At 32.1% G+C, this 25779-nt stretch overlaps 1 long non-coding RNA gene across 1 annotated transcript; it reads left to right on the top strand.

Annotated features, from left to right (window-relative positions):
• The first annotated feature begins 13908 nt into the window (after window positions 1-13908).
• On the top strand, window positions 13909-15683 carry LOC107491245 (uncharacterized). Its single transcript, XR_002376236.2, has 2 exons — window positions 13909-15251; window positions 15334-15683. It is a non-coding gene; the product is annotated as an uncharacterized LOC107491245 (long non-coding RNA).
• Window positions 15684-25779: the final 10096 nt, after the last annotated feature.

Genomic DNA, 25779 nt, shown 5'->3' on the forward strand with positions numbered 1-25779 from the left:
AAGAGGGAGGACGTGATAGAGGAGAGGGAGAAAAGGGGCTGCCTCTTTTTTTTTGGCTTGTCGCCGTCATAGGAAGGAGTTCCGTCATCGCCGTTGTGCTCTGTCACCATCGAGATCGCTGTTTCTGTTGCCGTCGGTTGCGTCGTCTTGATTCTGGTCGCTGAGTATGGGGTTGTTGTCGCCGAAACTACCGCTAGAACTATTGCTGCTCTGTTCTATCGTTCCTTCTTAGTTACAATAAATTTTCTTGTTCCAGAACCTTTGCTGTTAGTATTTTGTTATAGCCTGTTAAAGATTTTGAGGTAATAATGTCTCATGGTCGTGTTACTGCGATTGCATGCCGGGTTTGTGGCTATCACTGTTGTTGTTGTTGTTGTTGTTGTTGTTGTTGTTGTTGTTGTTGTTATACTGTTAGGTTTCGACTAATCGAGGTAGAGATTATTTGTTTTAAAAATTTGAAATGCTTTAAAAATTTATCAAATGCCTGCATTTAAGTTGATTAACGTTTTGTGCCTTGATTTTTTTTAATTAAGAATTTGATTAACTTAATTTTGAATATTAAAGTTTGTTTAAATGATTGAGTTGAAGTCGATTAAAGATTGAAAAGGAATTAATAGCTCTAATAATAAAATTTATTAGTAACCATGCTTGAAGTCTCTTGGTGGGTGGACTAAGACTTGAACAACTTGCTTGCTGATTTAATATGTGAAAATTTAATAACTTGAAGACAATTAAAGATAACAAATTAAAAACATTTATGTTGAGAAATTGTTGGGTATTAGAAAGGTTGAGAAGGGTTTGAGAGATGTTTGGTTAGATGGAATCCTTGAAGGGTGAAAAAGTCTGAGTTTTAGGGGAGGTTCTGAAAATTTTTTTATAAGAGTTTGAATGAAATTGAATGTTAAGAGTAATGGAAACTGGTACTATTTTCATAAAGACTAGATATTTTCTCTCTTTGGATATTTAATTTGATAAATCACAACTAAAGAATTATGTTTTTTGGAGTTTTAGTGAAAGCTAAATTAATAACAGTGGAGTGAAGAATTAACTTATTTTGGTTTGATTAATTATGAAAAGAATTATATTTTGGGGTACTTTTGTAAAATTTAAAGTAATGAAAATGATTATTTAAGAATAAAATGATTTTTGAGTCTTTTAGAAAAAATTTTAAGCTTAAAAATGAAGTGAAGTTAGTTTTAGAAAACTTTGTTAAATTGAAAATGAGATTTATTTGATTAATTCTAATTAAAGAGTTATGTTTTGGGGATTTCTAATGAATTTGAAAAAATGAAAAATTGAAATAAACTCAACATGGAGTTGAAGTTAGTTTGATAGCTTGGTTAAGGAAAATTAGATTTTTATGGTTTTGTTAACTTGTGAAATCGATTTGTGATTTAACTTATTTGATTTTGATTGACAACAAAAATAGTAAACAAGTGATTAATATTAACTGAAGAGGAGATTTGATTAATTGGTTAAAGATTTAAAAAAGGTAAATTATTTTATCAACCAACGGGTTGGTTGGTTCGGATTTAGGAAGTGTGAATATGAGATAATGTTAATGGAGCTAATTAATAGAGTTGAAGGAAAAAGAGATAATTGCGGAATATGTACTTAAGTTGTGATTTTTAAGAATTATGAGATAAAGGTTGAGGATCTTGGGAGTACTTTAAATTGAACTTGAAACTCATGAAAGTTTGGCTTGTTAGCCCATAAAATAAATAATTAAAGAATGAGGTGATGAGATCGAATGAGGAGATGATGTGTTTAAACTCGATTGGGAATGTTATAAACGATTATGTTGTATTTGAGTTAGTTGTAATCCAAATCTTGAGTCTAGGGTATCTTATTAGATGCCTCATACCCGCAAGCCGTACGCAACGGCCTAAGACTAATCCGGTGCATATTAAGGTGTACGAAATTGGAAGTGAAGTTGTGTTAATGGTTATGAGATTGATGATATGACATGAGATTTGATTAAAGGCTTACAATAAAAAGTGAGGCTAATATGAGCATTATAACGAGAACTTTGATTAAGTCGAGTGATGTGTAAGAGATTATGATCGATCATGAATGATTGTTATTGATGCTGAGATTTGATATGATATTTATGATGAGAAATGAGATTATGATTGATATTGTTGGGATGGTGATTCGTCTCATTCATGGTGAGGACGGTGCTTGGTTCCACTCATGAATTGATGAATTATAATAGACAGAATCAGTTAAGATTGTATATCATGATTGTACTTATAAATACGATAATAATAATAATGGTTTTGGTTAATTGTGACTATGATTGAGATGTGCTTATTGATTGGAAAGGACAAAAGCTTTGTCCCGCTTACGTGATTATGATTGAAGCGTCATTGCTGGTTGGCAAGGACGTGGATTTTGTTCCACTTGCATTATTGATGAGGCATCTGCATCAAGTAAGGATGGTGGTTTTGTCTCTCTTGCTCGTAGTTGCGGTGTGAATATGGGGATGGTGGTTTTGTCTAACCCACGTTCTCTCTCTGGTTGCCAGGTGAAACGGCACTTTTTGTTGTTTTATATGGCACTGCCTCCAAGTGAAGGTGGTTGATGACATGTCTTCTTAAGTGATTTTTACGATTTTTTTGTCATTCATTTTCTTAGATTTTTAATCACATTTCTTATGTTTTCTAGCAAAATTTTATAAATAATCAAATATTTAGAGTTGAGATAATGTTTGTGTTTTTAGGAGTTTTTGTCTCAAAATAAGAAGAAAATAAAACTTTTTCTCAAGAAAAACACAAGTATAGTTTAAAGGTATCAAAATCGTACCCTAAGAAGCAAAACTGTGCTAAAAAAAAAAAAAGAAAAACCGGAGCCCAAACCACCAAGCTTGGATGTCCGGCGGCTGCACATGTAAGCTTGACGTCCCTTCCCCTAAACCACGCACGCCCGGTGTGCATGCATGGAAGCCCGGCGGCCATGCACTTCTTTCGGGGTGCTCCACTCCAAGCTCGGCGTGAAGACCCCCTGAAAGTGCAATTGGGACACACGCCCAAATTGAAGACTCCAAGTCCGACGTGAAGATAGTTCCAACTCCTTGGATGCAAGATTATTAAGGCCCAATCTCAAATATATTCATCATTAGAAGTTTTAATCACATCCAAAAGATTCAAGACTCCAGAAGATTAGTTATTAATTCTTTCTAGAAACATAAAATATTTGGTTGTTAGGATTTATATCTAGATTAGATTTGAATCATTGCTTTGATTTCGATTTGAAGAATAGTAGTTAGCAATCTTATCTTTCTTTCTGAGAGATAAGATTATGATAATTTTGAATTTGAATTCTAGAATTTGGATATAAATAAGTGAACATTGTTCACATAGAGGACATTCAACTTCCTCGGCATAGTTTTCTTTTCATTGTCTTTCATTTCTCCATGAGTAACTAATCCCTTTTATTGCTTTGGAAAAACTAATATCTGAATTATAGCTTGAAAACTCTTTCACATGACTTTTTGAATTAAACTAGGAATAGTGATTTAATTAGTGTGCAACACATACATGATTTTCAATCACTCTAGTGTTGAATAACCGACATATAATTCGGATTAGAACAACCTTTGAAAATTATGTTTTATTCTAAGATTTAACTGAACAGGACCACCTTGAATAAGTGACATATAATTTGACCTAAGGACTACCTTTCAATCTTAGTTGAAACTAAACATGTAACAACTCTAATGCTAACGCGAGTTTTTCCTAAAATAATATTTTAAAACGATTAGTTTTATTTTGATAAGTCAATTTCAAATCGCGAAGTAAAATAAATGGTAACATAATTTTTTTATTATATTGTTTATTGATTTTACTTGCTCTAATTATAATGGAACCTAGATAATGTTGTTATTATTATTATTATCAAGTCTGACTTTTGTTGATATAAATAATTATCAGTATTTCTTGATGAGCTTAAAATTACTAATATATATATATTACTTGTGTTTTAATATATTCAGTTTTTATAAATACTCGTTTAAAATATTTATAACTTTGAACACATAAATGCGACACCCAACTCTTCATTGATGGAAGTATGACACCTTAATTAGCATTATTATTTAATAATAATTTCCTTGATTCCTTTCTTTGGCCTAAGCCATTAAGGAAACAAAAATCAAGAAAGCCAAATGTGGCTTGTTTATATATATAATGTGACACCTATCCCCTTTATTTCGTTAATCATTATCATCATCCTTCGTTTCTTTTCTTATCACCACCAAACCCAGAAGAAAGGAAATAAGGAAGAGAGAGACCGAAGCTTGCATGTGGAGAGAATCGTAACTCCCATCGAAATTCTGGCTTTAATTTTTTACGATTCGTAACTCTAACAAAAAATCTAATCCAATAAAGTATTCGTATCCTCTTTCTTTATGTGTTGATATCATTTTTTGGTAGAAGTTGACGGTGACATAACTCCCCTTCTCTTTGAAATTTGGTCCATTAGTGTTCCTAGCAGAGAAATCGATTTTTAACGTTTTCTTTTTAAGTTACTCGGTCAGAAGACTTCTCTAAAACTTGGAGTATTTAGATTTCGTATGGAGATAGAGTTTTAGTAAAATATCAATGATGAAATGTGTATTGAATAGGTGATTTGACGTTGTGATTGATTATTGATTGAGTTCGGTTGAGTTTATCTTGAATTTTTGTAATATATCGATGTATTTGTGAAGTTCATGGCTTGGTTGTGATGAAACCAGCAGAGACCGAACTATTTTGGAGATTTTTGGGCTGGAATATGTTGAAGATCAAGTAAAAATTGGTGAGGTTTGATGGCTGAGAGATAAAATTAAAAGTTACGATGAATCGGTAATTGAAAAACTCGAAAACGGATTAAAATACAAGTACTATTTTAAAAGAAAAAGGGCAAGGGTTTTGGTTTTGGTATAAGAGAAAGGTTAGTAATTAAATTTTATTTTTGAAGGGTAACATTGTATTTGTATATAAAAAATCAAGGTAAAATTTGTAATTATATAAGTTTTTGGATATTTTGGATAATAAATAAAATACAGGGGGTAAAAATAGATATTTTGTAAAATTCCAGGGTTGCTTCTATAAATATAGAGATAAGTGAGGTTTTAAATATAATTTCATAAAAATATTGGATTAAAAATAAAATATTTAAAAATTTAAAGTTTAAAACATAGATAATGAGAGTTTAAGAATAAAAACTTTACGAAGCTAAGTTTTGAAAAAAGATATAAATATTATTTATTTACTATTAAAATTATTTTATTTATATTATTGTTAATATTATTATAAGTCAGAAAAGAGCAAACAGAATAATCTTAAAAGTTTTAGGAAATACCAACTTAATTAGAGAATCTTATGTTCTCTCTTTCCATAAAATATTTAGTGGATGATGAGAGAACGTGAAAATAGTTTGAACTATTAAGGATAATTAAGTGAAGGACTGAAGAAAGAGAAAAGATAAATCGGCACGTGTAATTATGAGAATGATTGAAAGATCACGAGAGGGTGACGACAAGTAAATAATTATGGTGCCGATATGAAAATGTTAAGTCGTGGGCTTTGTATGTGAATGATTTTGTGGGGACGCCCGTAAATATGGAATAGCTTCCAGGAGAAGGGGTCACATGCTTCAGTTGGAGAATCAGCACCTGCAAGTACTTGCAGAGGTCATCTTCGACATACTTCAGCTGGAGAATCAGCGGCTACAAGAAGTAGAAATTTGTAGAGGTTATGTCGCTGGAATGCCATATCCGACTTACGAGTTGGATTGCGTCGGATGCGGGTCGAAACCGACAAATGAGCTCATTACTTGCGATAGGACTAGACATATATTATCCTTGTTGCGCATTTGCATTTTACTTGATAATGTGAACTTGTTTATGATTGTCTTCTTGTGTTTATACATTCCTTAATGTTGTTCTGAATTGTTATGACTAGATATTTCTTTGTGACACTTGTATATTTGGTTATGAATTATTTGAACTGTGATAACCCTGACTTGACTAACTACTCCCAACCCTACTAAGAACCCCTATATTCTGCGTGACCACCCCTTTCGTCATCCGATTAACACTGCGCACTTTAACCCCGATATGCCTTATGAGTTTCCGTTGCATTGGTTCCACTTGGATGCTCCGTTTCACCCATTCCATGACGGGCCTGTACCATATTAGCACCCTGATCAGCCTGAAGATCAGGTGGACCTTGAGCCTATAGAGGAGCATATACCAGAGCCTATACCTGAGGTGGATATTCCTGTAGAGCAGATCTCAGTATCTTTGTCTGAGCCGTCATTTGAGGAGCCGCTCACCACCTCCATTAGTGGACCGGTGAGTGTTGACCAAACTAGTAGTACGAGTGCCAAGGCTCCTCCTGAGATTGTTGAGATTTCTGATGATGAGGACGAGGATCCTGAGAAATGTTAAAACGTGATTGTGATTTTTTCTGGCGACGACAATTGATGCCTAGGAGCTGAGGATGTGCCTTTTGGTAGTTTTTTGTATTAGCCTAGCTTTTGTGTTTAGTCTCTCATTTTTTATTAGACTCACTGAGAGGGTAGGGTGTATATAGTTGACTAGGCAGTTTCGGGCGCCAGCTTAGGGACTTCTTATATGGACCAGGGCCCGGAGTTTTGATTATGTATATAATAGCAAGATGTGAAGGGTTGTACACTAACTTATGATATATGTGACGGTACCTTTATATGTATATATGACCTATGATATATGTTACGTTTATATATAATGTTGGCCTTGTGTATGTTTTATTTAATTCCTCTATATGGCTTGTGTATGTTTAATTAGTTGCCCTCGCAAATATTTTTATAAAGAAAAAGATTTTCCAAAAATTTGATAATGCGCTACGATTACAAACTTAATAATAAATAGTTAAAGTTTTAGGTAAGCAAGTTGGTGACACTCGATTTTCAGTATGATCAGGATGTACTGGGAATTGGGTCGTTATAATTTGGTATCAGAGCAATTTATTCCTATTAATACCTGGGAAAATGGACTGAATTATGCTTCATTACATACTTTGAGTTGTGTTTCATACATATAGGATATCCTTGTGATATGAATTGCATGATTATCGCTGCGTATCCATTTTAGAGACTATTCACACTTGGCCTGAAATGTTAAGACTAATCACCTTAATATTGAATATTTGGTGTGAACAAGATCTCGATGGCTGCATGGGGACAGAGACGTGGTAGGGGTGGTGCGAACCATGTAGATGGTTCGATAAGGGATGTGAATGCTTTTATAGTTGTGGTAAACACCATGGATGAGGCTGTGCATGAAATGGCAACTGCGACGACGCGAGCAATTGACCGTTTAGGAGAAAGGAATGGAGATCGTAACGAGGGACGTAATGGTGAGCATAGTGGAGACGATAATGGTAATGAAGGCATTGGAAATCACAATAAACTTATGACGCTGGCAACTTTTCTGAAAGTAAATCCGCCCAAATTTAGAGGAACACTAGTGTTTGCTGAAGTTGATAACTAGTTTCGCGGTATCAAAAAGTTGCTACGAGCACAACATGTACCAGAAGGATAACGCGTGGAATTTGAAACTTATATGCTGGAGGGAGAAGCTGAATACTGGTGGCATGGAGTGCAACGCTTGTTGAGACAAGAGGTGGAAGAGATTTTCTGTGATACTTTTAAGGAGGAATTTTACAAAAAGTATTTTCCTAGATCTGTTCGTGATGCTAAAGAGATGAAAAGTTGAAATAGGGGAATATATCAGTGATAGAGTATACCGAGAAATACTCCCAAGAACCACCAATTTCATATACACTACCTCAATATGCTTACCAATATGAACCACCTTACAATTATGAGACATTTATCCCAAACAATGAACCCTCCTCTCCACCTTATGCACTCATGGGTGACACTCTTAATTGATTTCTTCAAGAGCAAAGTGAAGCTCTAAAGAGGCAAGAAAATATCATGGCTACTCTAGCCAAAACCGTAGCTCACTTGGCCTCACAACGCTCATGCTATCGAGACACTTCCATTACCGAATGTGAAGAATCAACCGAAGAGTTTAGTAAAAAAGAGAGACTAGAATCTCAAATGAAAAACATGGAGTGGACGCATGTATTGCAAAAAGTGAAGGAAGTTAAGATCATTGAAGATGAAGAAGTGGTTGAAGATTTAGGAGAAGTTGAGCAAGAGGTAAATTCTAAGGTTGAAGACACTTCCACACTAACTAGTTACATTAATAATTTTATTGAAGATGTCGAGTCCTCTTCCATTGAGCTCGAAATTGATGCTGAGAAGCCACAACCTCCAAAGCATATTATGAATAGTGAAGAATTGGAAGAAGTTAAGCAACTGACAAGTCCTATTATTGACGATGGTTTCATACCAACAAATGATTTCTTTAAGTTTGATGAACCTTTCTCTATTGAATTTGAAATGGATGTTGACGTAAACTTTACGCAATCTCCGAGATATGACTTGAGTGATAGGGAAGAGTTAGAAGAAGTTGGTGAGGAAGAAATTGAATATGGTGAATCTTGTCAAGAGGTGGAAGCCCTTCAAGAAGGTAAAAACGGAGTAGAAATTGCCTCGTCAAGACTGTTGGAAATCTCTCTTCTTAAGTCTCCATCATCCATTACATAATTCAAGTGGGTAAAACTCAGATCCCTTAACTTCTTTATTCCGCTTGAATATAGTTTGTTTGAGATAGATGGTCAACTTAGAACTCTTTGTGGATTAAAAAGTAAGAAAGAGTGGATTAGTGGTTGGCAACATAAATTTAGGCTCATTAGGGTTGAAACTTTAAAATTTGGTTTCTAAGGTTGGCATAGTGCTCAATTGATTAGGTCTAAAAAGGTGCTTTGGTATCTATATGAGAATTCTAAAGTGAGCCCACTTAAGTGGAATCACACGAATCAACCAGAAGACGGGTGTGAAAATAAGGTTCGAGATCTCGGATTACAAGATGAGGATCAAGTTTGGGAGCGCCTGACTTGTATGGAACTTCATCAAGGTTTGGTGCACTTGGTTGGAAATTCTGGCAATAAATTGAAGACCAAGCATTGGTGGAAGTTCAAGGATGAATTCAAGCACAAGCCACCTTGACAAAGAACTCATCAAAATGTCCAATTTAAGGACAATAAACAAAAGTGTTAGGTGGGAGACACCCCACCATGGGTAACACCTTTTCACTTTTTCTTTTGTATATATTTGTAAATAAGTTTAAATTCTATTCTCTATAAGTTTTGTTAAGTTTAATTGGTAGTTTAGTATGATTAATAAGGTTTGGTATTGTTCTGGTATCTTGTTGGGTGTTTAGTTTGGTACATAAGAGTTGAAATTTTTGAAAAACAGAGTACCACTTGTGCGTACGCATGCCTCATGCGTACACATAACCCACAAGTTTTTACCAATTCATGCGTACGCATGGACCATGCCTACCTATGATACCAAAATAGCACTAAACTTGGTTTGTGCGTGTACTATAAGCATGCTGCTATGATAATTAATGTTGGTTTAGATTAATATTTCCTCAAGAGAATTTCGTTATAAGTATAGTCTAAATCAATAATTAACTCGCAATCAAAGTTTAAAAGGTTGTCACAATACAAACCAAAATAACCGGGAGTAGAATCCCGAGTTGTTCTCCCTAGAAATTACAATCGAGTGTTCAATTATTAGTTATGAGGAAAATTGGGGTTGAGATGGCAAGAGACAAGAAATTAAAGAAGCAAATAATAACTAAATATCAATAGCAATTAAACTAAGACAATTAAGGTAATCAACTAAGAAAGACCTTGGCAAGGATTGATAATTAAGGATCACTTTCCTCATTACTAACTACAACATGATAATTGTAAAGAGCAATCCCACTTTGTTATCCCCAACGTCGCAGAAAAGTCAAATGGGCTTAATTAATCCTAATCGATAAGTCCTACCCAACTCACTAATTAACTTAGTGAAAGATTAGCGTCCATGGAAACATGATTAATTAAAATCTCCAAATTATCAATCAACTTGGACATTAGTAACTTAAGATCACCTAAGTTACCTACCCAAGTCAAGAATACAAAAATCTATTCCACAATCAAAGGGAATATTTCATCAAACACCTAGAATGCAATAAAGGCTAACATTATAAAATGCAAGAATTAATAAAAGCTATAACTAAGGAAAGCAAGAAATCAATAATAGCAACTAAAGTAAATATCAAAAGACATGAAAATCTCAAATTGCATTAAAAGAAAATTGAAATTGATAAGAGAATTCATGAACTAAAATAGGAAAATAAAAAAACTAACAAGAGAAACTAAATAAACTAGGATTCTAAAATAAGAAAAAGTAAAGAAAACTAGATTAAAACAAGATTCAATCCTAAAATTAAGAAGAAATTAAACTAAGAGTCCTAAATTCTAGAGAGAAGAGAAGCTCTCTAGAATTGACCTAAAATATAATAAAAAAGCCTAAAACTAACACTACTTTCTCATTGCTCATTTGATGCTCCTTGAGAATTGCATGAAATACTTCATAAATGAGTTGGATTGGGTCCAAAATTAGCCTGAAATCACGACCCACATGTTTACCTAAGTAAATCACGTGCTGGCAGTCATGCGTATGCATGAGGCATGCGTACACGCAATGTGGCGAAATTCTAGGTCATGGATACGCATGAGGCATGTGTACACGCAACGAAACAGATTTTCAAAACTTCATTTCTTTATGATTTCTCCAATTTTACATGCTTTTTCTTCATTTCTTGAAGCCATCCTTGCCTTCTAATACTTGAAATCACTCAACTAAAATCACTCAACTAACACATCAAGGTATCAAATGGAATAGAAGTGAATTAAATTTAACGATTTAAGGGCCTAAAAGCATATTTTCACTCTTAAGCATAATTTAGAGAGAATTCACAAAACCAACTATGCTATAAAATTGATATAATCTACCAAATTCAATCCAAAATAAACTATAAAATTGTGGTTTATCACACGCATAATAAAAAAAAGATATATGAGGATGCCTTAGCATAACTAAGTTCTTGAGAGAGTGCCGACATTAGACTATGTCGGTAGATTTTCGACCTGGTTAAAATAATATTATCATAAAATATTATTATAATAAAATATTAATATGATAAAATATTTTTTATCTTAAAATATTATTATTTATTTTTTTGCATGTTCAAAATTGGATCATTAAATGAAATCTAACCGTGTCACTCGAATTTTCGAAATTTCTAGTCGAAGTGGCTCGAAAACGTACTTTTTTGCTTTTCACAATTTATACCTAACTCTATCTTCCAACCTCTTTTGTCTCGTTAGTATCGATACTCGTTAATATTAGACACTTCAACTCATACATAAAATTTAATTTTCAAGTGCATAAAAAAATAAGACTATCACACTCAAACACAACTCTATTATCATTATTTCTCATAGGTTTAATTACTCTTTTGGTCCCTATAGTTTCACCAAATTTTTAATTAGGTTCCTATACTTTTTTTTTTAATTAGATCCTTACATTGCTTTAGTTTTGTAATTGAGTCTTTCCTAGTATAAAAAATATTAGAATTAATTGAATATTTCTTCACAAATTGAAGATATTTATAATTAAAAATTTAATTAAATTTTTAACTGCATGTATTTTGATAAAAATATTATATTAATTTTAACATTTTTAATATGAAAAGAACGTAATTAAAAAATTAAAAATAGTATAAAGACCCAACTAAAAAAAATATAAAGATCTAATTAAAAATTTTATAAAACTATAAGACCAAAAGAATAATTAAACATTTTTCATATAATAATTAAAATATACATTTACAAAATATATTCACTACTACTAAATATTTTTACTAAACTTACTGAAAGAATAAAAAATTAATAATAATTTTGTAAAATATATATTCACTTACAAAAATATATTTACTACCACTAAATATATAATTAGTTTAAAGTCTCCAATTTAAAACATTTAGATTTAAATAATTACTCATTTTTAAATTTTATGATGCAAAATATCATATTGTTACAATATGCCTGTATCTGAGGGAAAAAAAGTGATATTTATGTGTAATGATTATCATTCTCTTAATTGTGTTACATGAAGAATTTAATTTTAACGAAATTTTTAGCGTAAAAAAAATTTAAAAATAATGTGACGCAACTAAAACAATTACTTTTTAAATTATATAAATATTTATTTAAAATAATAAATATAATTAAATAATTTGATAAAAAATTATACTAATAATATATCAGAATTAAATTCTTACCTAAATTTGTAAATAGCAAAAAATATATATTCGAAGGTTATAGAAATTATAAAATAAATTGATTTTTTTTTTAAATTGAGGACTAAATTAATTTTTTGGTGAAAATAGCAATTCGATCCTTATCTTTCGGATTTATGGGATAGAAGTAAAGAAAAGAGAAGAGAACTGGAGAAGAGAAAAGACGGGGGAAAATCCATAGAAATAAAAAATTGATCCCGTTATCGTTTTCCGTGTTCTGACCTCTCTCAGTTCCGACTCTCAACACTGCTCGTAGTTATACATATCCATTCCACCGTTTGCCTTCGCTTTCCTATTTCTATCTCCTTCATTGCTTCATCCTTCAATTTCCATCTAACTGAACAGAACCAAATCAAGAAGAAGATGATGACAAGGTTGATGATCGTGGGTTTGGGATTACTCGATTTCCTTGTAGCTGGCCTTTCTTTGATGATTGCTTTGGCGTTCTTCGCTCTCATTACTTCCGTTCTATGCGCTGCCGCATTCTACAACAACACCAAGAGCGTTTCCTGAATCGTCCTTCAACAACTACCGCTTATCCACTAAGTATTCCAAATCCCACTTCCTTTGATTGTGCCTCCATTTCATGCTATTTCTTTTCCGCTGCTTCGTTAGGATTAGGGTTAATGATCTATTACTTCTAGTGTTGGTTCATTAGAGTTAGATTTTACTTACTAATAATTTGTGTGAATTTGGTATATTACTATTACTGTTACTTTGGTTTTTCAAGAAAGGTTGAGCTCTTTGGACTTGTCTAGTTGGGAAAAAGTTACTTCTGAATATGTAAAAGCCACAAAAACAAAACAGTGTTTGGTAAAATTGTTATTAAAAAAATCTATAATGACTCTAATAGGATAAATGTATTAGATATTGAAATAAGTAAGTAATTAATGAAAGGATAATTCAGAATTTTATTAAAATATATAACATGATATTAGTCTTTTTAACTATGGAAAGTATAAGATGAAGTTGAAAAGTATCTCTTTAAGAGTTTTTGAAAGGACGTCAATTTTGTTTACCAAATAAAGATAGAAAATGTGAGCTTTTGTAGAGTAGAAGCGTTTCTCCATGGAGCAATACCACTATTTTGCTTATAGTTTCTTCTAACAATTTTTTGCATCCTAGCACAACCAATATTTGGAACCATGTTATCTGTCCATTTATCAGCATCTAGATCTTTACCTTTTATTTGTTGTTTTGATCTTGAAAGTTGATGCATTAATGTAATTATGAGATCAAATTTTGATTTTAACTACTGGAACTTCCGTGGATGTACTCTTGGGATTCATTTGTGTTCTTTTCCTGGGTAGTTTGTACATTGGACTGTGGCTATATCCAAAACACCTGGTTTTGGAATCTTGGACTTTGTTTCAGCATTTGGAATTTCAATAAATACTGTTGTTTTCCAAGAAATCCACAACCATTCATGTTTTAATGTCTTGGTTTTTTGTTGAGTGTGTACCATTACTTGATTGGATTTAGTTGTGCTCACAACTTTGTAATTTTGTGTTTCCTTCGTAGAATTTATTTGGTTTCTCTGCAAGGTTGTGGTTAAATTATCTTCAGTATTTGCTTGCTGTTGACCAATGTTTTCCATTCGTTTATTACAGGAATTATTTTTGTGGATTCTTTTGTCAAGATGAAGATTGCTTTTTCTATGAGCAGCAGCTTCATCATATATACTTGAGGTTGTTATTTTGAGCCGCTAGAAAATGTAGGAACAGCAACAGCAACCACTAGTAAAATATGTAGCATTTATTCACTTTTGAATATCACTAAATAAATTAAGTTCAAGTGAAAAATTTATTGTAATATGATTTATGATAATGTAGAATGAATGTTATAAATTGTGAATTAATTGAAGATATTTGAGGCAACCCGCTAGCTCTTTTTTATTTGTTTCTTTGTTTCTATAATTTTATTGATGATTTATTATCTCTTATCATTCTGATTTTGTGACTTTGATCTTCAGTATAAGGGTTCTCATCAATGGTTTGATTGTTGTTGTACTTGACTATTGAATTCTTTATCCTGTGCTCATGTATCAGAAATCATCCTTCATTAGTACAAGTTCTATCTAACCATGCATGATTGTTGTGAAAATAGCAGCTGGTATTCAAATCTGTTATTTACCCAACTTCCTGATTTCAAGAAGTTCCTGATTTCATGTCTTTAATGATGAATTGGTTGACTACTATGCTAATATTTGGTTCTGGTGCTTATACATTATTTTTCAAGCTCTGGATATCAATGACTGGTTGCATCAAATAATAATTAATCTCTGGGATCTGATGAATCATGAACATGGATGTGGCTGTACCTGCTCGAATTTCTTTGCATGATATGGCTGCTCTCTGGGGCCATATTGATAGATCTTGATTACTGTCATAAGTGTCATCACAATGGTGATATCCGAGTTAGATCATGAATGATTTTCTAGATTGCATATATGTCTTTCATTAATTGCTTTCTGTCATTTTCTAGACATTATTTATAACAAATGCAATACTCATAAGACTTATTTATTGCAACTATATCTATTTTTATGTTTGTATCTCATTTGGTTATTATAAGTTTATAACACATTAGTTATATGTTTTTATTATGTAGTGTATCCTGAACGATTTGCATCCCATATTTTTAGAAAAATGTCAAGTCACAATCCATATTGTCATGTATCCATGTTTCCTGTTGTACCTATGCTTTCCTAGGTCATCTCTCATCTGTACTCGCTACTCAGCACGAAAGGGGAATGATGTTATTGCTAATGCTTATAACATAAGGTGTGAGCTTTCGCCACATGACATGGTGTGAGAAAGGTCTTCTTTTGATGTGACAGAAACCGCCCAAGAATCTCTGCTAGTTCAATGGCTTGCCACTACTTTGTTGCTGCAGCATTCTACTAGTGCTATTAAAGTAAATACTTCGGCTTTGGGGTATGAGGTTTATTGAAGTAATACTTGAATCCATTTTGCCAGCAGGCTGTTGCTTATGTTTTTCATTTCTTGTTTGGTAAGGGGATGTCCTTTGGGCAGGCGTTTGGTTTCATGTCATGCAGGTTTTATCAGATGATAACATGAATTTTGGTTCTAATGCTGTGAAAGGCTGTGGATGATATCATTGAGGCAAATGATGTTATTGGAGATGACAAAGGCGAAGTTACAAGTTTGCCATGGATTGAGATGTCTCATTCTATCATAAGATCTTTTCTAGGTCCTATGTTTTGAATGACACACAGAGGATCTAAAATGGTTTCTTGCCATAGAAGTTATCTGTAATATGATGTGATTTACTATTTGCAGAGTACAAATTGATTCCTTCAGGCTTCAGGCCACCATTTTAGGATCTTCAATTTGTGAAATATAATTATGTTTATGGTTTTTCATTGTCGTTGTTACTTAAATTTTCTAGATTTATTACTTACAACCAGACATATATACTAACGAAAGGACTTTTTTCGACCCAAATGCTGTTGTTCTCAAAACTATTTACCTGAATGTCACTTGTTAGAAAATGTTACCTTCAATTCCATCGTTTATGCCAGGTGATATTATTTTATATTTGTTTGTGTTGACATAGAATTACCAAAGCGGGTGTCGAATCCAATTGGTGGAATATATTCAAAAGAGTGTAATGTGGGTAATTAGTTCTATGAATAGTGGCAGATAGGTTGGATAGCTATAATTATAATTGAAAAATGAAGATTCTTAGTTCATTAACCAAGGGTAGCCTAGTTTATTCTTTCACGCGAATCCATTTTGCTGCCGACCACTTTTCACCTTGAATAACAGGGCTCGGGGACTGTCAGTGCCTTTGTGGTGAAGTGGTGGAGGCTGAAGAAGAGAAGTGCATCTCCTTTTGGGGGGTTCTAGAACAATTTTATCTTGTGAGGCAAGTAAAGATAGGACATAGGAGTATAATTAATTTTAAAAAATCAATAAAGATAAAATTGCATATTTTTTTTAGATAGATCCCAAAAATATCTAATTTTAAACAATTGATAAAAATAAAATGATATATTTTTCTAAATAGATATCTAGCTATTTATTAAAAAGAATTTTTATCTATTCATCATTTTTCTTCGTCACCGTAATATGCACCTTATTTAAATTGTCCAATTGTCCAATTGAGAAAAGAGAGAATTTGTTAACACAAAAGTTTGATGCAATATGATTATTTCGTCTATAGTATATGGTTGACGACAGAGGTGCTTTGGTCGACTAGTATAGTCAAAGTCGAAAGGGAAAGTATAAGTCGAACTAATAAAGGTGCAAATAACACATGGAAAATAAATTGGTTCTTAATTGAATGAACGTAGGGACTATTACTCGACTCTCAAGATATGGTAAGAATATGGATACTTAAACTTGGAGAGTAAGTAAAATAAAAACGTAGGTAAAAAACCAATAACTACTCAACACAATATAGATTTCTTCTCTATAAATAGGAGGGTCAAAGAATTTTAAGAGAAATTCTATTCAACATCTCAAATCATACTAAATATTTGCAAAATTCCAAATCACACTGATGTCAAAGAAAGCCATGAATTGTCAGTGCATAAGAGTATGTGAAGTCAATTCACTTTAGTTATTTTTTTTAATGCTTTCATTTTCTAGTTTGTTTGCTTAATGTTCTTTTGCTATTGTGTTTATTGTTCTTTTATTCAGGTTGTCCATCAATCTCCGTTCTACTTTTAGAGTGTTTTAATGGCATTTTAAAGTGTATTTAATCTCATTTTAGTGTTCACATAATTTCATTGTCAATAACCAAGAATTCTTTTATTCTACTGCTTGCAAAGTTATTTTTGACACTAAAATTGATAAATCACAGGTCGAGTTCACTTTTTTAGAGGAGTCGTATCTGTTCTCCAAATTAAGATCTTTGATATAAGTTTAATTAACATCTCTATCGAAGTTGAACAAAAATCAAATGAAACAAATTGGCACATCTAGAAGGACCCTGAGTTGATTTAGTGCCTGACTTTGCATGCAATCACGCAATGAAAAGGTAATAAGTATGTCAAATAGAACTTCCACTTCGATTGATAGGTCAAATAATAACGTTGTACAAGTTAGAAAAACCAACACAAGAGGTCCAGAGGCCGAATCGACCTTCCTAGCAGCTAGTGTTGGTGAGCATGAGCATCTTTAGATATTTTATTTATTGTTTCTTTGAATAAAGTTAATGATTTTCTTGTTATAATTAAGATTTTTGTTCTTTAATCAATGTTTCTTGAAATTTCTTTGAGATTTGATATGTTCAAAAGATTATTAAAAGATCTTAAGTAAGGCCAAAGAAAGGGAGGAATAAGCAAAGAAGCCATTAGGAGAATCAAGGAAGGAGGCATGCAATTATCCAAGAAAGCAACCTCCCAAGGAACCTAAAATTAAAGAGCAACCTTCTAGGGGAACCACATCAACTAGGCGTGCAATACGCCCTCGTCCCCCTTCAAACTGGCGTGCCATGCCATCCTTCCCTTCCACACACCAAGCACAAGGAGCATTCCCAGGAACTAAAAAAGTCTGGGCGTGCAACACGTCATCTCCACTATCCACACGCTTGTGACCTCCTCACCAAGGGCGTGCAACATGCCAGCCACCCCAACACGCCTTCAACCATGCCAACTTCTCCGAAGCAGGGGTGTGCCACACGCCACTATGGCGTGTTACACGCTTGCGATCATGCTTTAAGGGTGAGCCACGCCCCTCCTTGGCGTGGCATGCTGGGCAAAAGTCTAGAGACTCCCATGCAACTTCCAAGCCTCAAGTGCAACACCAATCATCTAAGTGCCACGCCAAGTTTCATGCCAAGCCTAAGATCAAGAGAGAAAGCCCAAGATTTTGATAACTAACATACCAAGCTTTGAGTCTCAAGTATCAAAGGAAGATCACTCTTAATTTTAGATTCGATTAGAAAAAGATATGATTAGATTTGATTTTATTTTATTTTGAATTTGAATTTTAGGTTTTAGCTTAGGATTTAAATAAGTCTATGAACTTTTTCCACGGACATCGGATCGGACGTTACCTTTCACTTCCCATTACTGTTTTTGGTTTCTCTAAACTATGAGCAACTAATCTCCTCTGTTAAGATTAGGAGCTCTGTTTATCTTTTTATGGATTATTAATCTAAGTATTTTATTTTGTTTAAGGTTTGTACATCGATCTGTTTCATGATTGAGTTGTCATTCTTCATCCCTAAAGATTAGAATTGTTGGAAAACATTATAACATTGTTTTGGATTCTAATATTGCTTTGGAAAATTTAATATTGGAATTAACTTGAAAACTCTTTCTTATAATTTTTTGATTTAACTAGGAATAGTGTTTCAAAGAGTGTGCGACACTTTATAATTTTCAATTGTCTCTAGTTTTGAATAAGTGACATATAATTCAGATTAGAAATTTTTTGAAAATTATGCTTTCTTGTAAGTTTCAATTGTCTAGAACTAGCTTGAATATGTGACATAAATTCAATCTAAATTATTTTTTTAATCTTATTTGAATCTAAATTAGATTTGTGCTTAACCTCTTTTGTTAAGTAGTTGACCAAGAAATTGGTAGTTAGTTCAATTATATATTATTTGTTGTGAGTTGATCTCTGTAAACGTCAAATAAATGAACACAAGGATAGTTTCGTAGAGAGTAAACATCTCTCAAACCTTAACATTCTCATTATCATTGATTTCATTCATTGCTTCGCTATTTATTTGCCTCTGTTCAACGTTCAATTCTCATTCCTCTATTTTTGATTTGTCTTATTAGAAGTAATCAATTAATCATTGCTTGCTCAATCCATTAATTCTCGTGGAAATGATATTCATTTACTGTGGTATTACTTGATACGATTCGGTGCACTTGCCAAGTTGGTTTTACAACCATCAAGTTTTTGGCATTGTTGCTGGGGATTAATTGAGATTGACAACAAACCAATTAGTTGATTATCTAAATTATACTTTTTCTTCTGATTTTGCCTCACCGAAATTCCCTTCACTGTGACGTTAGGATTATCTACTTTTACTTTATGTCTTTGTGTTTTCAAACAAGGCAACAAGGACAAGAAACCTCTCCAATTTGATATAGAAATAGAGAGAACCCTTCAGCAACTAAGAAATAAATCAAGAAATCAGAGGGAAGTAGAAGAAATTGAAGAGGAGCTAGAGAGAATCATGGCAGACAATAACAACAACAATTCTATCAACAGCAATGCCAATACAAGAAGGACTCTTGGTAACTTCACCAACCCCACTTCTAAAAGTTGTGGAAGTATCACGGTGATGGCTAATGTGGAAAGGAAAAACTTTGAATTGAAGCTCGCACTTATTCAATTAGTGCAATGAAATCAATTCAGAGGTAGTTTTCAAGAAGATCGAAGCTTACATATATTTAGCTTCATGTTGATATGTGACACTATTAAGAGCAGTGGAGTCTCTCCCGAAGCCATCAAGCTAAGGCTATTCCTATTTTCTATGAGTGACAGAGCCAAGCAGTGGCTCCAAACCCAACCCTTGGATAGCATAGCAACGTGAGAGGATTTGGTGAAAAATTTTTTAACCAAATTCTTTTCACCACAAAATTGGCCAAACTAATATATGACCTCCAAACCTTCACCCAAAGGGATAGAAAGTCCTTCTATAAAATTTGGAAAAGATACAAGAAAATGTTGAGAAAGTGCCCTCATGACATGATTCCCAATTGGTTATAACATCAAACATTCTATGATGGAATTTTTCATACCTCAAGAACTTTGCTTGACTCTTCGGAAGGGGGTTTTCTCCATAGAACAACAACTGAAGAAGCATTGAAATTAATTGACATCATGGCCAACGACCAATATATGTATTCAATCAAGAGAACCATGAAGAAAATAGTGATAAAGTTGAATGCAATGGACTCACTTTTGGCACAAAATAAACTCATGTCCCAACAAATCTCCTCACTCACAAAACAAATGGAATACATATAGGTATCCGCAGTGAAAACACAAGTTATTACCCGTAACATGTGTGGAGGAGCTTACAAAGATGAAGAATGTGGGATACTCAAGGAAGAACAAGCACCCATTGAACAAGTGAATTACATGAAAAACTTTCAAAAACCACCATGCCATGATCCTTTTTCTAAAACCTACAATCCAGGATAGGAAACCACCTAAACTTTAGTTGGGGAATTCAAGAACAAAGAAATTCCAGTGTACCATATCAACAACAAGGCATGCCCATGAAATCACAAATATATATATAAAAAAGTCTCCTCTCATGAAACCAAATTCTCCTCCCTTGAAACCACTATTGAAAAACTATCTCAATCCACTAACATCCTAGCTGAATCAATCTCCACTTTCATGCAACAAACAAGGAACTTCATGGATGAGACAAGAGCAAACTTCAAAAACCACAGTGCTTCTATTAGAAGCTTGGAAGTGCAAGTGGGTCAAATCGCTAAGCAATTCGTTATGAAACCTACTAACACTTTTCAAAGTGAAACAATGCCCAATCCAAGAGAAGAATGCAAGGTCATTAGCTTGAGAAATGGAAAAGTGCTTAACAAAAAGAATGAAGAGCAAGTTGAGAAGTCCATAGAGGCAGAGGAGAAGCAATAAAAAGGCTCTGTCCATGCACGAACTAAGGCTCAAAATGAGAAAGAAACAGTGACATCTTATGAGCAAAACATTTCATTCCCTCAAAGGCTCAAGGATCAGAACAAGAAAAAGCAATACTCCAAATTCTTAGACATGTTTAGGAAGATCTAAATCAACATTCCCTTCTTAGAAGTCTTAAAGTAAATGCCTCTCTACACTAAATTCATGAAGGAGTTGCTATCTAAAAAAAAGACCTTGAGAAAAGATGAGATAGTGGTAATGACCAACGAGTGTAGTGCAATTATCCAAAAAAATCTACTAAAGAAGATGAAAGATTTAAGGAGCTTCCGAATTCCATGCACCATTGGAAAACCCACTTTCGAAAAGGCATTATATGATTTCAGAGCAAACATCAATCTGATGCCCTTATCCATAATGAAGAAGCTAACAAATCAAAGAGGTAAAACAAACAAGAATAGCTCTACAAATGGTGGACAAATTAATGAAATATGCACATCGAGTAGTTGGAAACATCTTGGTCGAGGTGGAAAATTTTTTTCTCCCGGCCGATTTTGTGATTCTTGACATGGAAGAGGATGAGAATACCTTGCTCCAGACTATTCCTAGCCAACGGAAGAGCCCTCATTGATGTAGAAATGGGTGAATTAATGTTAAAGGTGCATGATGAACACTTGACATGTTTTCAAAATCATGCATCATCCAAATAAAAGAAGAATTGCACGAGAGTGGAATCATTTGATCCAAACATTAAGGAAACCCCTAAAGAAGCCTCTCGAAAACTCCACCTCCATGTTCGAAAACAAAAGAAAGTTAGCAGTGGTAAAATCGAGTGGTAAAATCGATTGACCTTAATAATTACAACTATGGCAACTATGGTAAGTTAATCTCACTTCGTCAACCCCTAACATCGAGGAGTAACTCAAGCAAGCATAATTTACCTTAATCCATAAGTCCTAGTTAACTTACTAATTAACTTAGTAAAAAGCTAGCGTCAACGGAAATAAGAGCCAACTAACAACCCAAGAGTTACCACTAAACGTTGGACATTATAACTCTAGTATCCTAGGAACTCATTTCCCAAGTCAAGATATGAAAATCTACTCAAAATTCATAATTGGCATTTTCACAAACACCTTGTGGGCATAAAAACAAAACATAAGAAATTGCAAAAGATAATGAAAACTATAACCAAACTATCCACAAAATCAACAATATAAACTCAATCAAGCAAGTATAAATCATAAAACATGAAATTCACCAACCAAAACTTCAAAAAATCAAAATTGCATATATTAACAAAGTAACTTGAACAAGAGAAAAATATAACAAGAGTAGTATAAATTAAAAAGGGAATTAAAGAGTACTTACAATGAGATAAGCAAAATTCAAGATCAAAACTTAAACTATAAAATTCTACAATGAAATCTATGTAAATCCTAAGAGAGAATTTGAAGAAAGGTATTCTACACTACTCCTAGTCTTAATTATCTATCTAATGTGTGTAATGAGGCATCCTTGATATGAAAATGATGCACCCTTGATATAGCACCCCATGTAGCTTCAAAAACACCAAAAATCACAAGTCACGTGCTTCATTAATGAAGCCACGCTGAGACTTATGCGTACACACAGATGTGTGCGTACATACACTTGCTGATTTCTCTAATTGTGCGTACGCACAGGAGTTTGTACGTACGCACACTTGACTGTGTGCTTTTTCTTTGTTTTCTTCAAGAAATCTCCCATTTTGCATGCTTTCTTCCTCTTTTTCCTAGTCATTCTTGTCTAATTGACCTGAAATCACTTAATAAAATATATTACGGCATCGAATGGAATTAAAATAGAATTAAAATGATTAATTTAAGTACAAAAACGCATATTTTCATATTTAGGTTCAAATCAGAAAAAAATCATAAAAATATACTATTTTGGTGATTAAATGTGAGTTTATGTGATAAAAGTCGTCTAATTAAAGCAAAAAATTATCACTAAATATGGACTCTATTAAATATAGACTTTATATTTTTAAATCAGAATATAAACAAATAGATATTAGAATGAATTCTCTATTAGATATCATCTTAATTTCATGTTTACTAATTTTGACATTAGGGTGACATACGTTTTCTTTTACAAGGAGATATATTGTAAAAGAGGAACTGATTTCATCTATAAATGTTACGTAAAGCATGACAGTTGTCTAAGTTGTCTATTTATGGTTCATATAGATTTTCTATTAACTTAAGTTTTATTTATAATTTTTTGTTAATACGTTCTTCAAATATTGCTTGTGTGTATGTCTTTTCTAATCACAACAACCTCTTAATAATAATAATAATAATAATATAATGCTTCCAATTCATAAAAATATACTAGTGTAGCAATAAAAAAATTCAAAATCAAAACTTTCTTGCAGGTTTTTGGTTTGACTCTTGTTGAAGATTGGCAAACGCACCCCAACAACAACGTGACATTATTAGACAATTTGTCAAAAAGATGTAAGATTTTCATTTAATGCTATCAAGATTCATTCCCAGGTCAAGAATTCAATTATGATTTATCGTCACACGCCTCCTTAATTTTATCTCCACCTAAATTAATACTAAAATTAGTATTATCTATATTAGTCATAGTAATAAGTATTTTGAATTTTTTAAAATTAAAGTTTTGAATTCAGGTATTTGAATGTGATTTTAATGTTTTTTTTCTAGAGAGGTTCATACCTTTTTCAAAGAATTTTAATTAGATATAGAATTAAATTAAGTTAGTTGATTTTTCTAATAAGAAAATTCAAATGTCAGTTATTCAATTGAAATATAAAACCAAAATATAATATATGTTCATATTCTGTTTTATCTTATTTTTGCCAAAATTAATTTTAACTAAATTACTATTTTTAGGAAAATTAAATTACTGACAAATTAAATTTATTGAGGAACAAAATTAATGTCTAGATATTTTTGTTATACAAATATTATCTTTTATAAGTATGAAGTTAATTTTATTTATTTATAGATAAATTTATTAGCATTATATACTTTTATAAATAGAGCAGTTTAGTTTTTTTAATGGATTTATTGCCAAGAATTCAAATTAGATGAGCAAATAGTTAAATCTTCTCCAACCATGTGTTGCAAGAGACTGTTTTACTTGTTGGTGTGTTAGTGAATGTTTATATCATCACACACACACTCACACACATCTCTTCAAAAGGAAAGACATAATTTGACAAATTTGAAAATGGGGAGAGTGGAAAATTGGATAAGACTTGTTGCTGGGGCATATGCTGATGCATTAGCCCTTTGTCGCTTTGTAAAAGATGGATTACTGTTCTAAGCAACAACACCTGAAGCATTGAACTCCACTTTATTATATAATCCACATTACTGTGACCTGGATGGAAAATATATGGGATACCCTTAATTAGCTTATTGGAAGGGCCTTGGTGCCCTTAGAATAATAATATCTAATTGCATGATTTTTCGTTTTTGAATAATGTTATTTGTATATTTAAAATTAATAGATTTTTTTTCTAAGTGTTAATTCATATTAAAGATAAAGATGTATATATGTTATCCTTAATAATAGTTATGGCCTCATCGTTTATGGGACCGTTATACTACGTACATTTTTCTTATAATTTTTATGCGGATAACAATAAAAAAATACATTAACGAGTTATAATTCAAATAATATAATTTTTTTATTTTCACATAAAAATTTTAAATTTGAATTTCATTTTTAATCTTAAAAAAAATAAAAAATACACTTTAATTATTTTTTTGTGACAAAATTATTTTTAAATTTTGTTACAAAAACATTCTTAAATAATTTAAAAATATAATAAAAATGTCTGTGATAAAAAAATCTGCCCCATTAGTGAAAAAAGGAGGTGGTTGTACTTGCCAATATCAACATTTCATTTGTCACATAAAAATTTATGTTTGTCATATTAATCTTTTTTGTTAACCTAGAATATCTTAGTATATTATTGTACATTTTATCACATTTTTAAATATTTTAAAAATATTTTTGTTGATTATAAAATTTAAAGATATTTTTATCAACAATAAAATTTGAATGTATTTTTATGATTTATCTTTTTCGTACCGTAAAACAAGTTTATTAGTTAAGATAAATATTTTATTATAAAAAAATCTTGAAAACTAACATATTACAGTAAATATTACAGTTAACATTTGATATTAGAAAAAAATAAAAAATATTCAAAATTTAATTATAGAAAATATCCGAAAATCTAAACTCAGTAAAATTTCATTTTGAGTGGACTTCGTTCTAAATTTATTTGAAATTTTACTGTTGTGTCTGCTGAAATTGATGGCTATAATGTTGATTTTTTAGAGTTACGATATATTATATTATTCTATGTTTTGAAGATTAGAATAAGCTAAATACAGAAACAAAATTAAACTCCCGTTTCTTTAATTACTCAAAGGAATAAAGACTGATTATTTATATTTTATTTTTTAATATCTTATCCTATTTTATTATCAAACCACTCACAGCCAAATAGAACAAAAGAAATTTAAGTCTCAACCGAGTAAGGTCGACGCAAATTTTATATTCCAATATCTCTATAATATATCCATCTTATATTAGGTTCTACAGTCTCAGTCTCGTAGAACAGTAATGGTTATAATTAGTATTTGTTTTTCTTCTTTTATTTATTGTTTCTGGAGTTTCTAGTGGTGGAAAACCTTTTGTTCTTTTATTTATTGTTTCTGGAGTTTTTAGTGGTGGAAAACCTTTTGATTCCATGTTTTGCTGCTTGTGAATTTCAAGTGTATTAAGAGCTCATTTGAAAAATTTTAAAAGTATTTTTTTTAATGTTTGACTTATATTTATATCTAATATAATTTT

This window comes from Arachis duranensis, chromosome 5 (genome assembly GCF_000817695.3).
Source record: "Arachis duranensis cultivar V14167 chromosome 5, aradu.V14167.gnm2.J7QH, whole genome shotgun sequence".
Classification (NCBI taxonomy): domain Eukaryota; kingdom Viridiplantae; phylum Streptophyta; class Magnoliopsida; order Fabales; family Fabaceae; genus Arachis; species Arachis duranensis.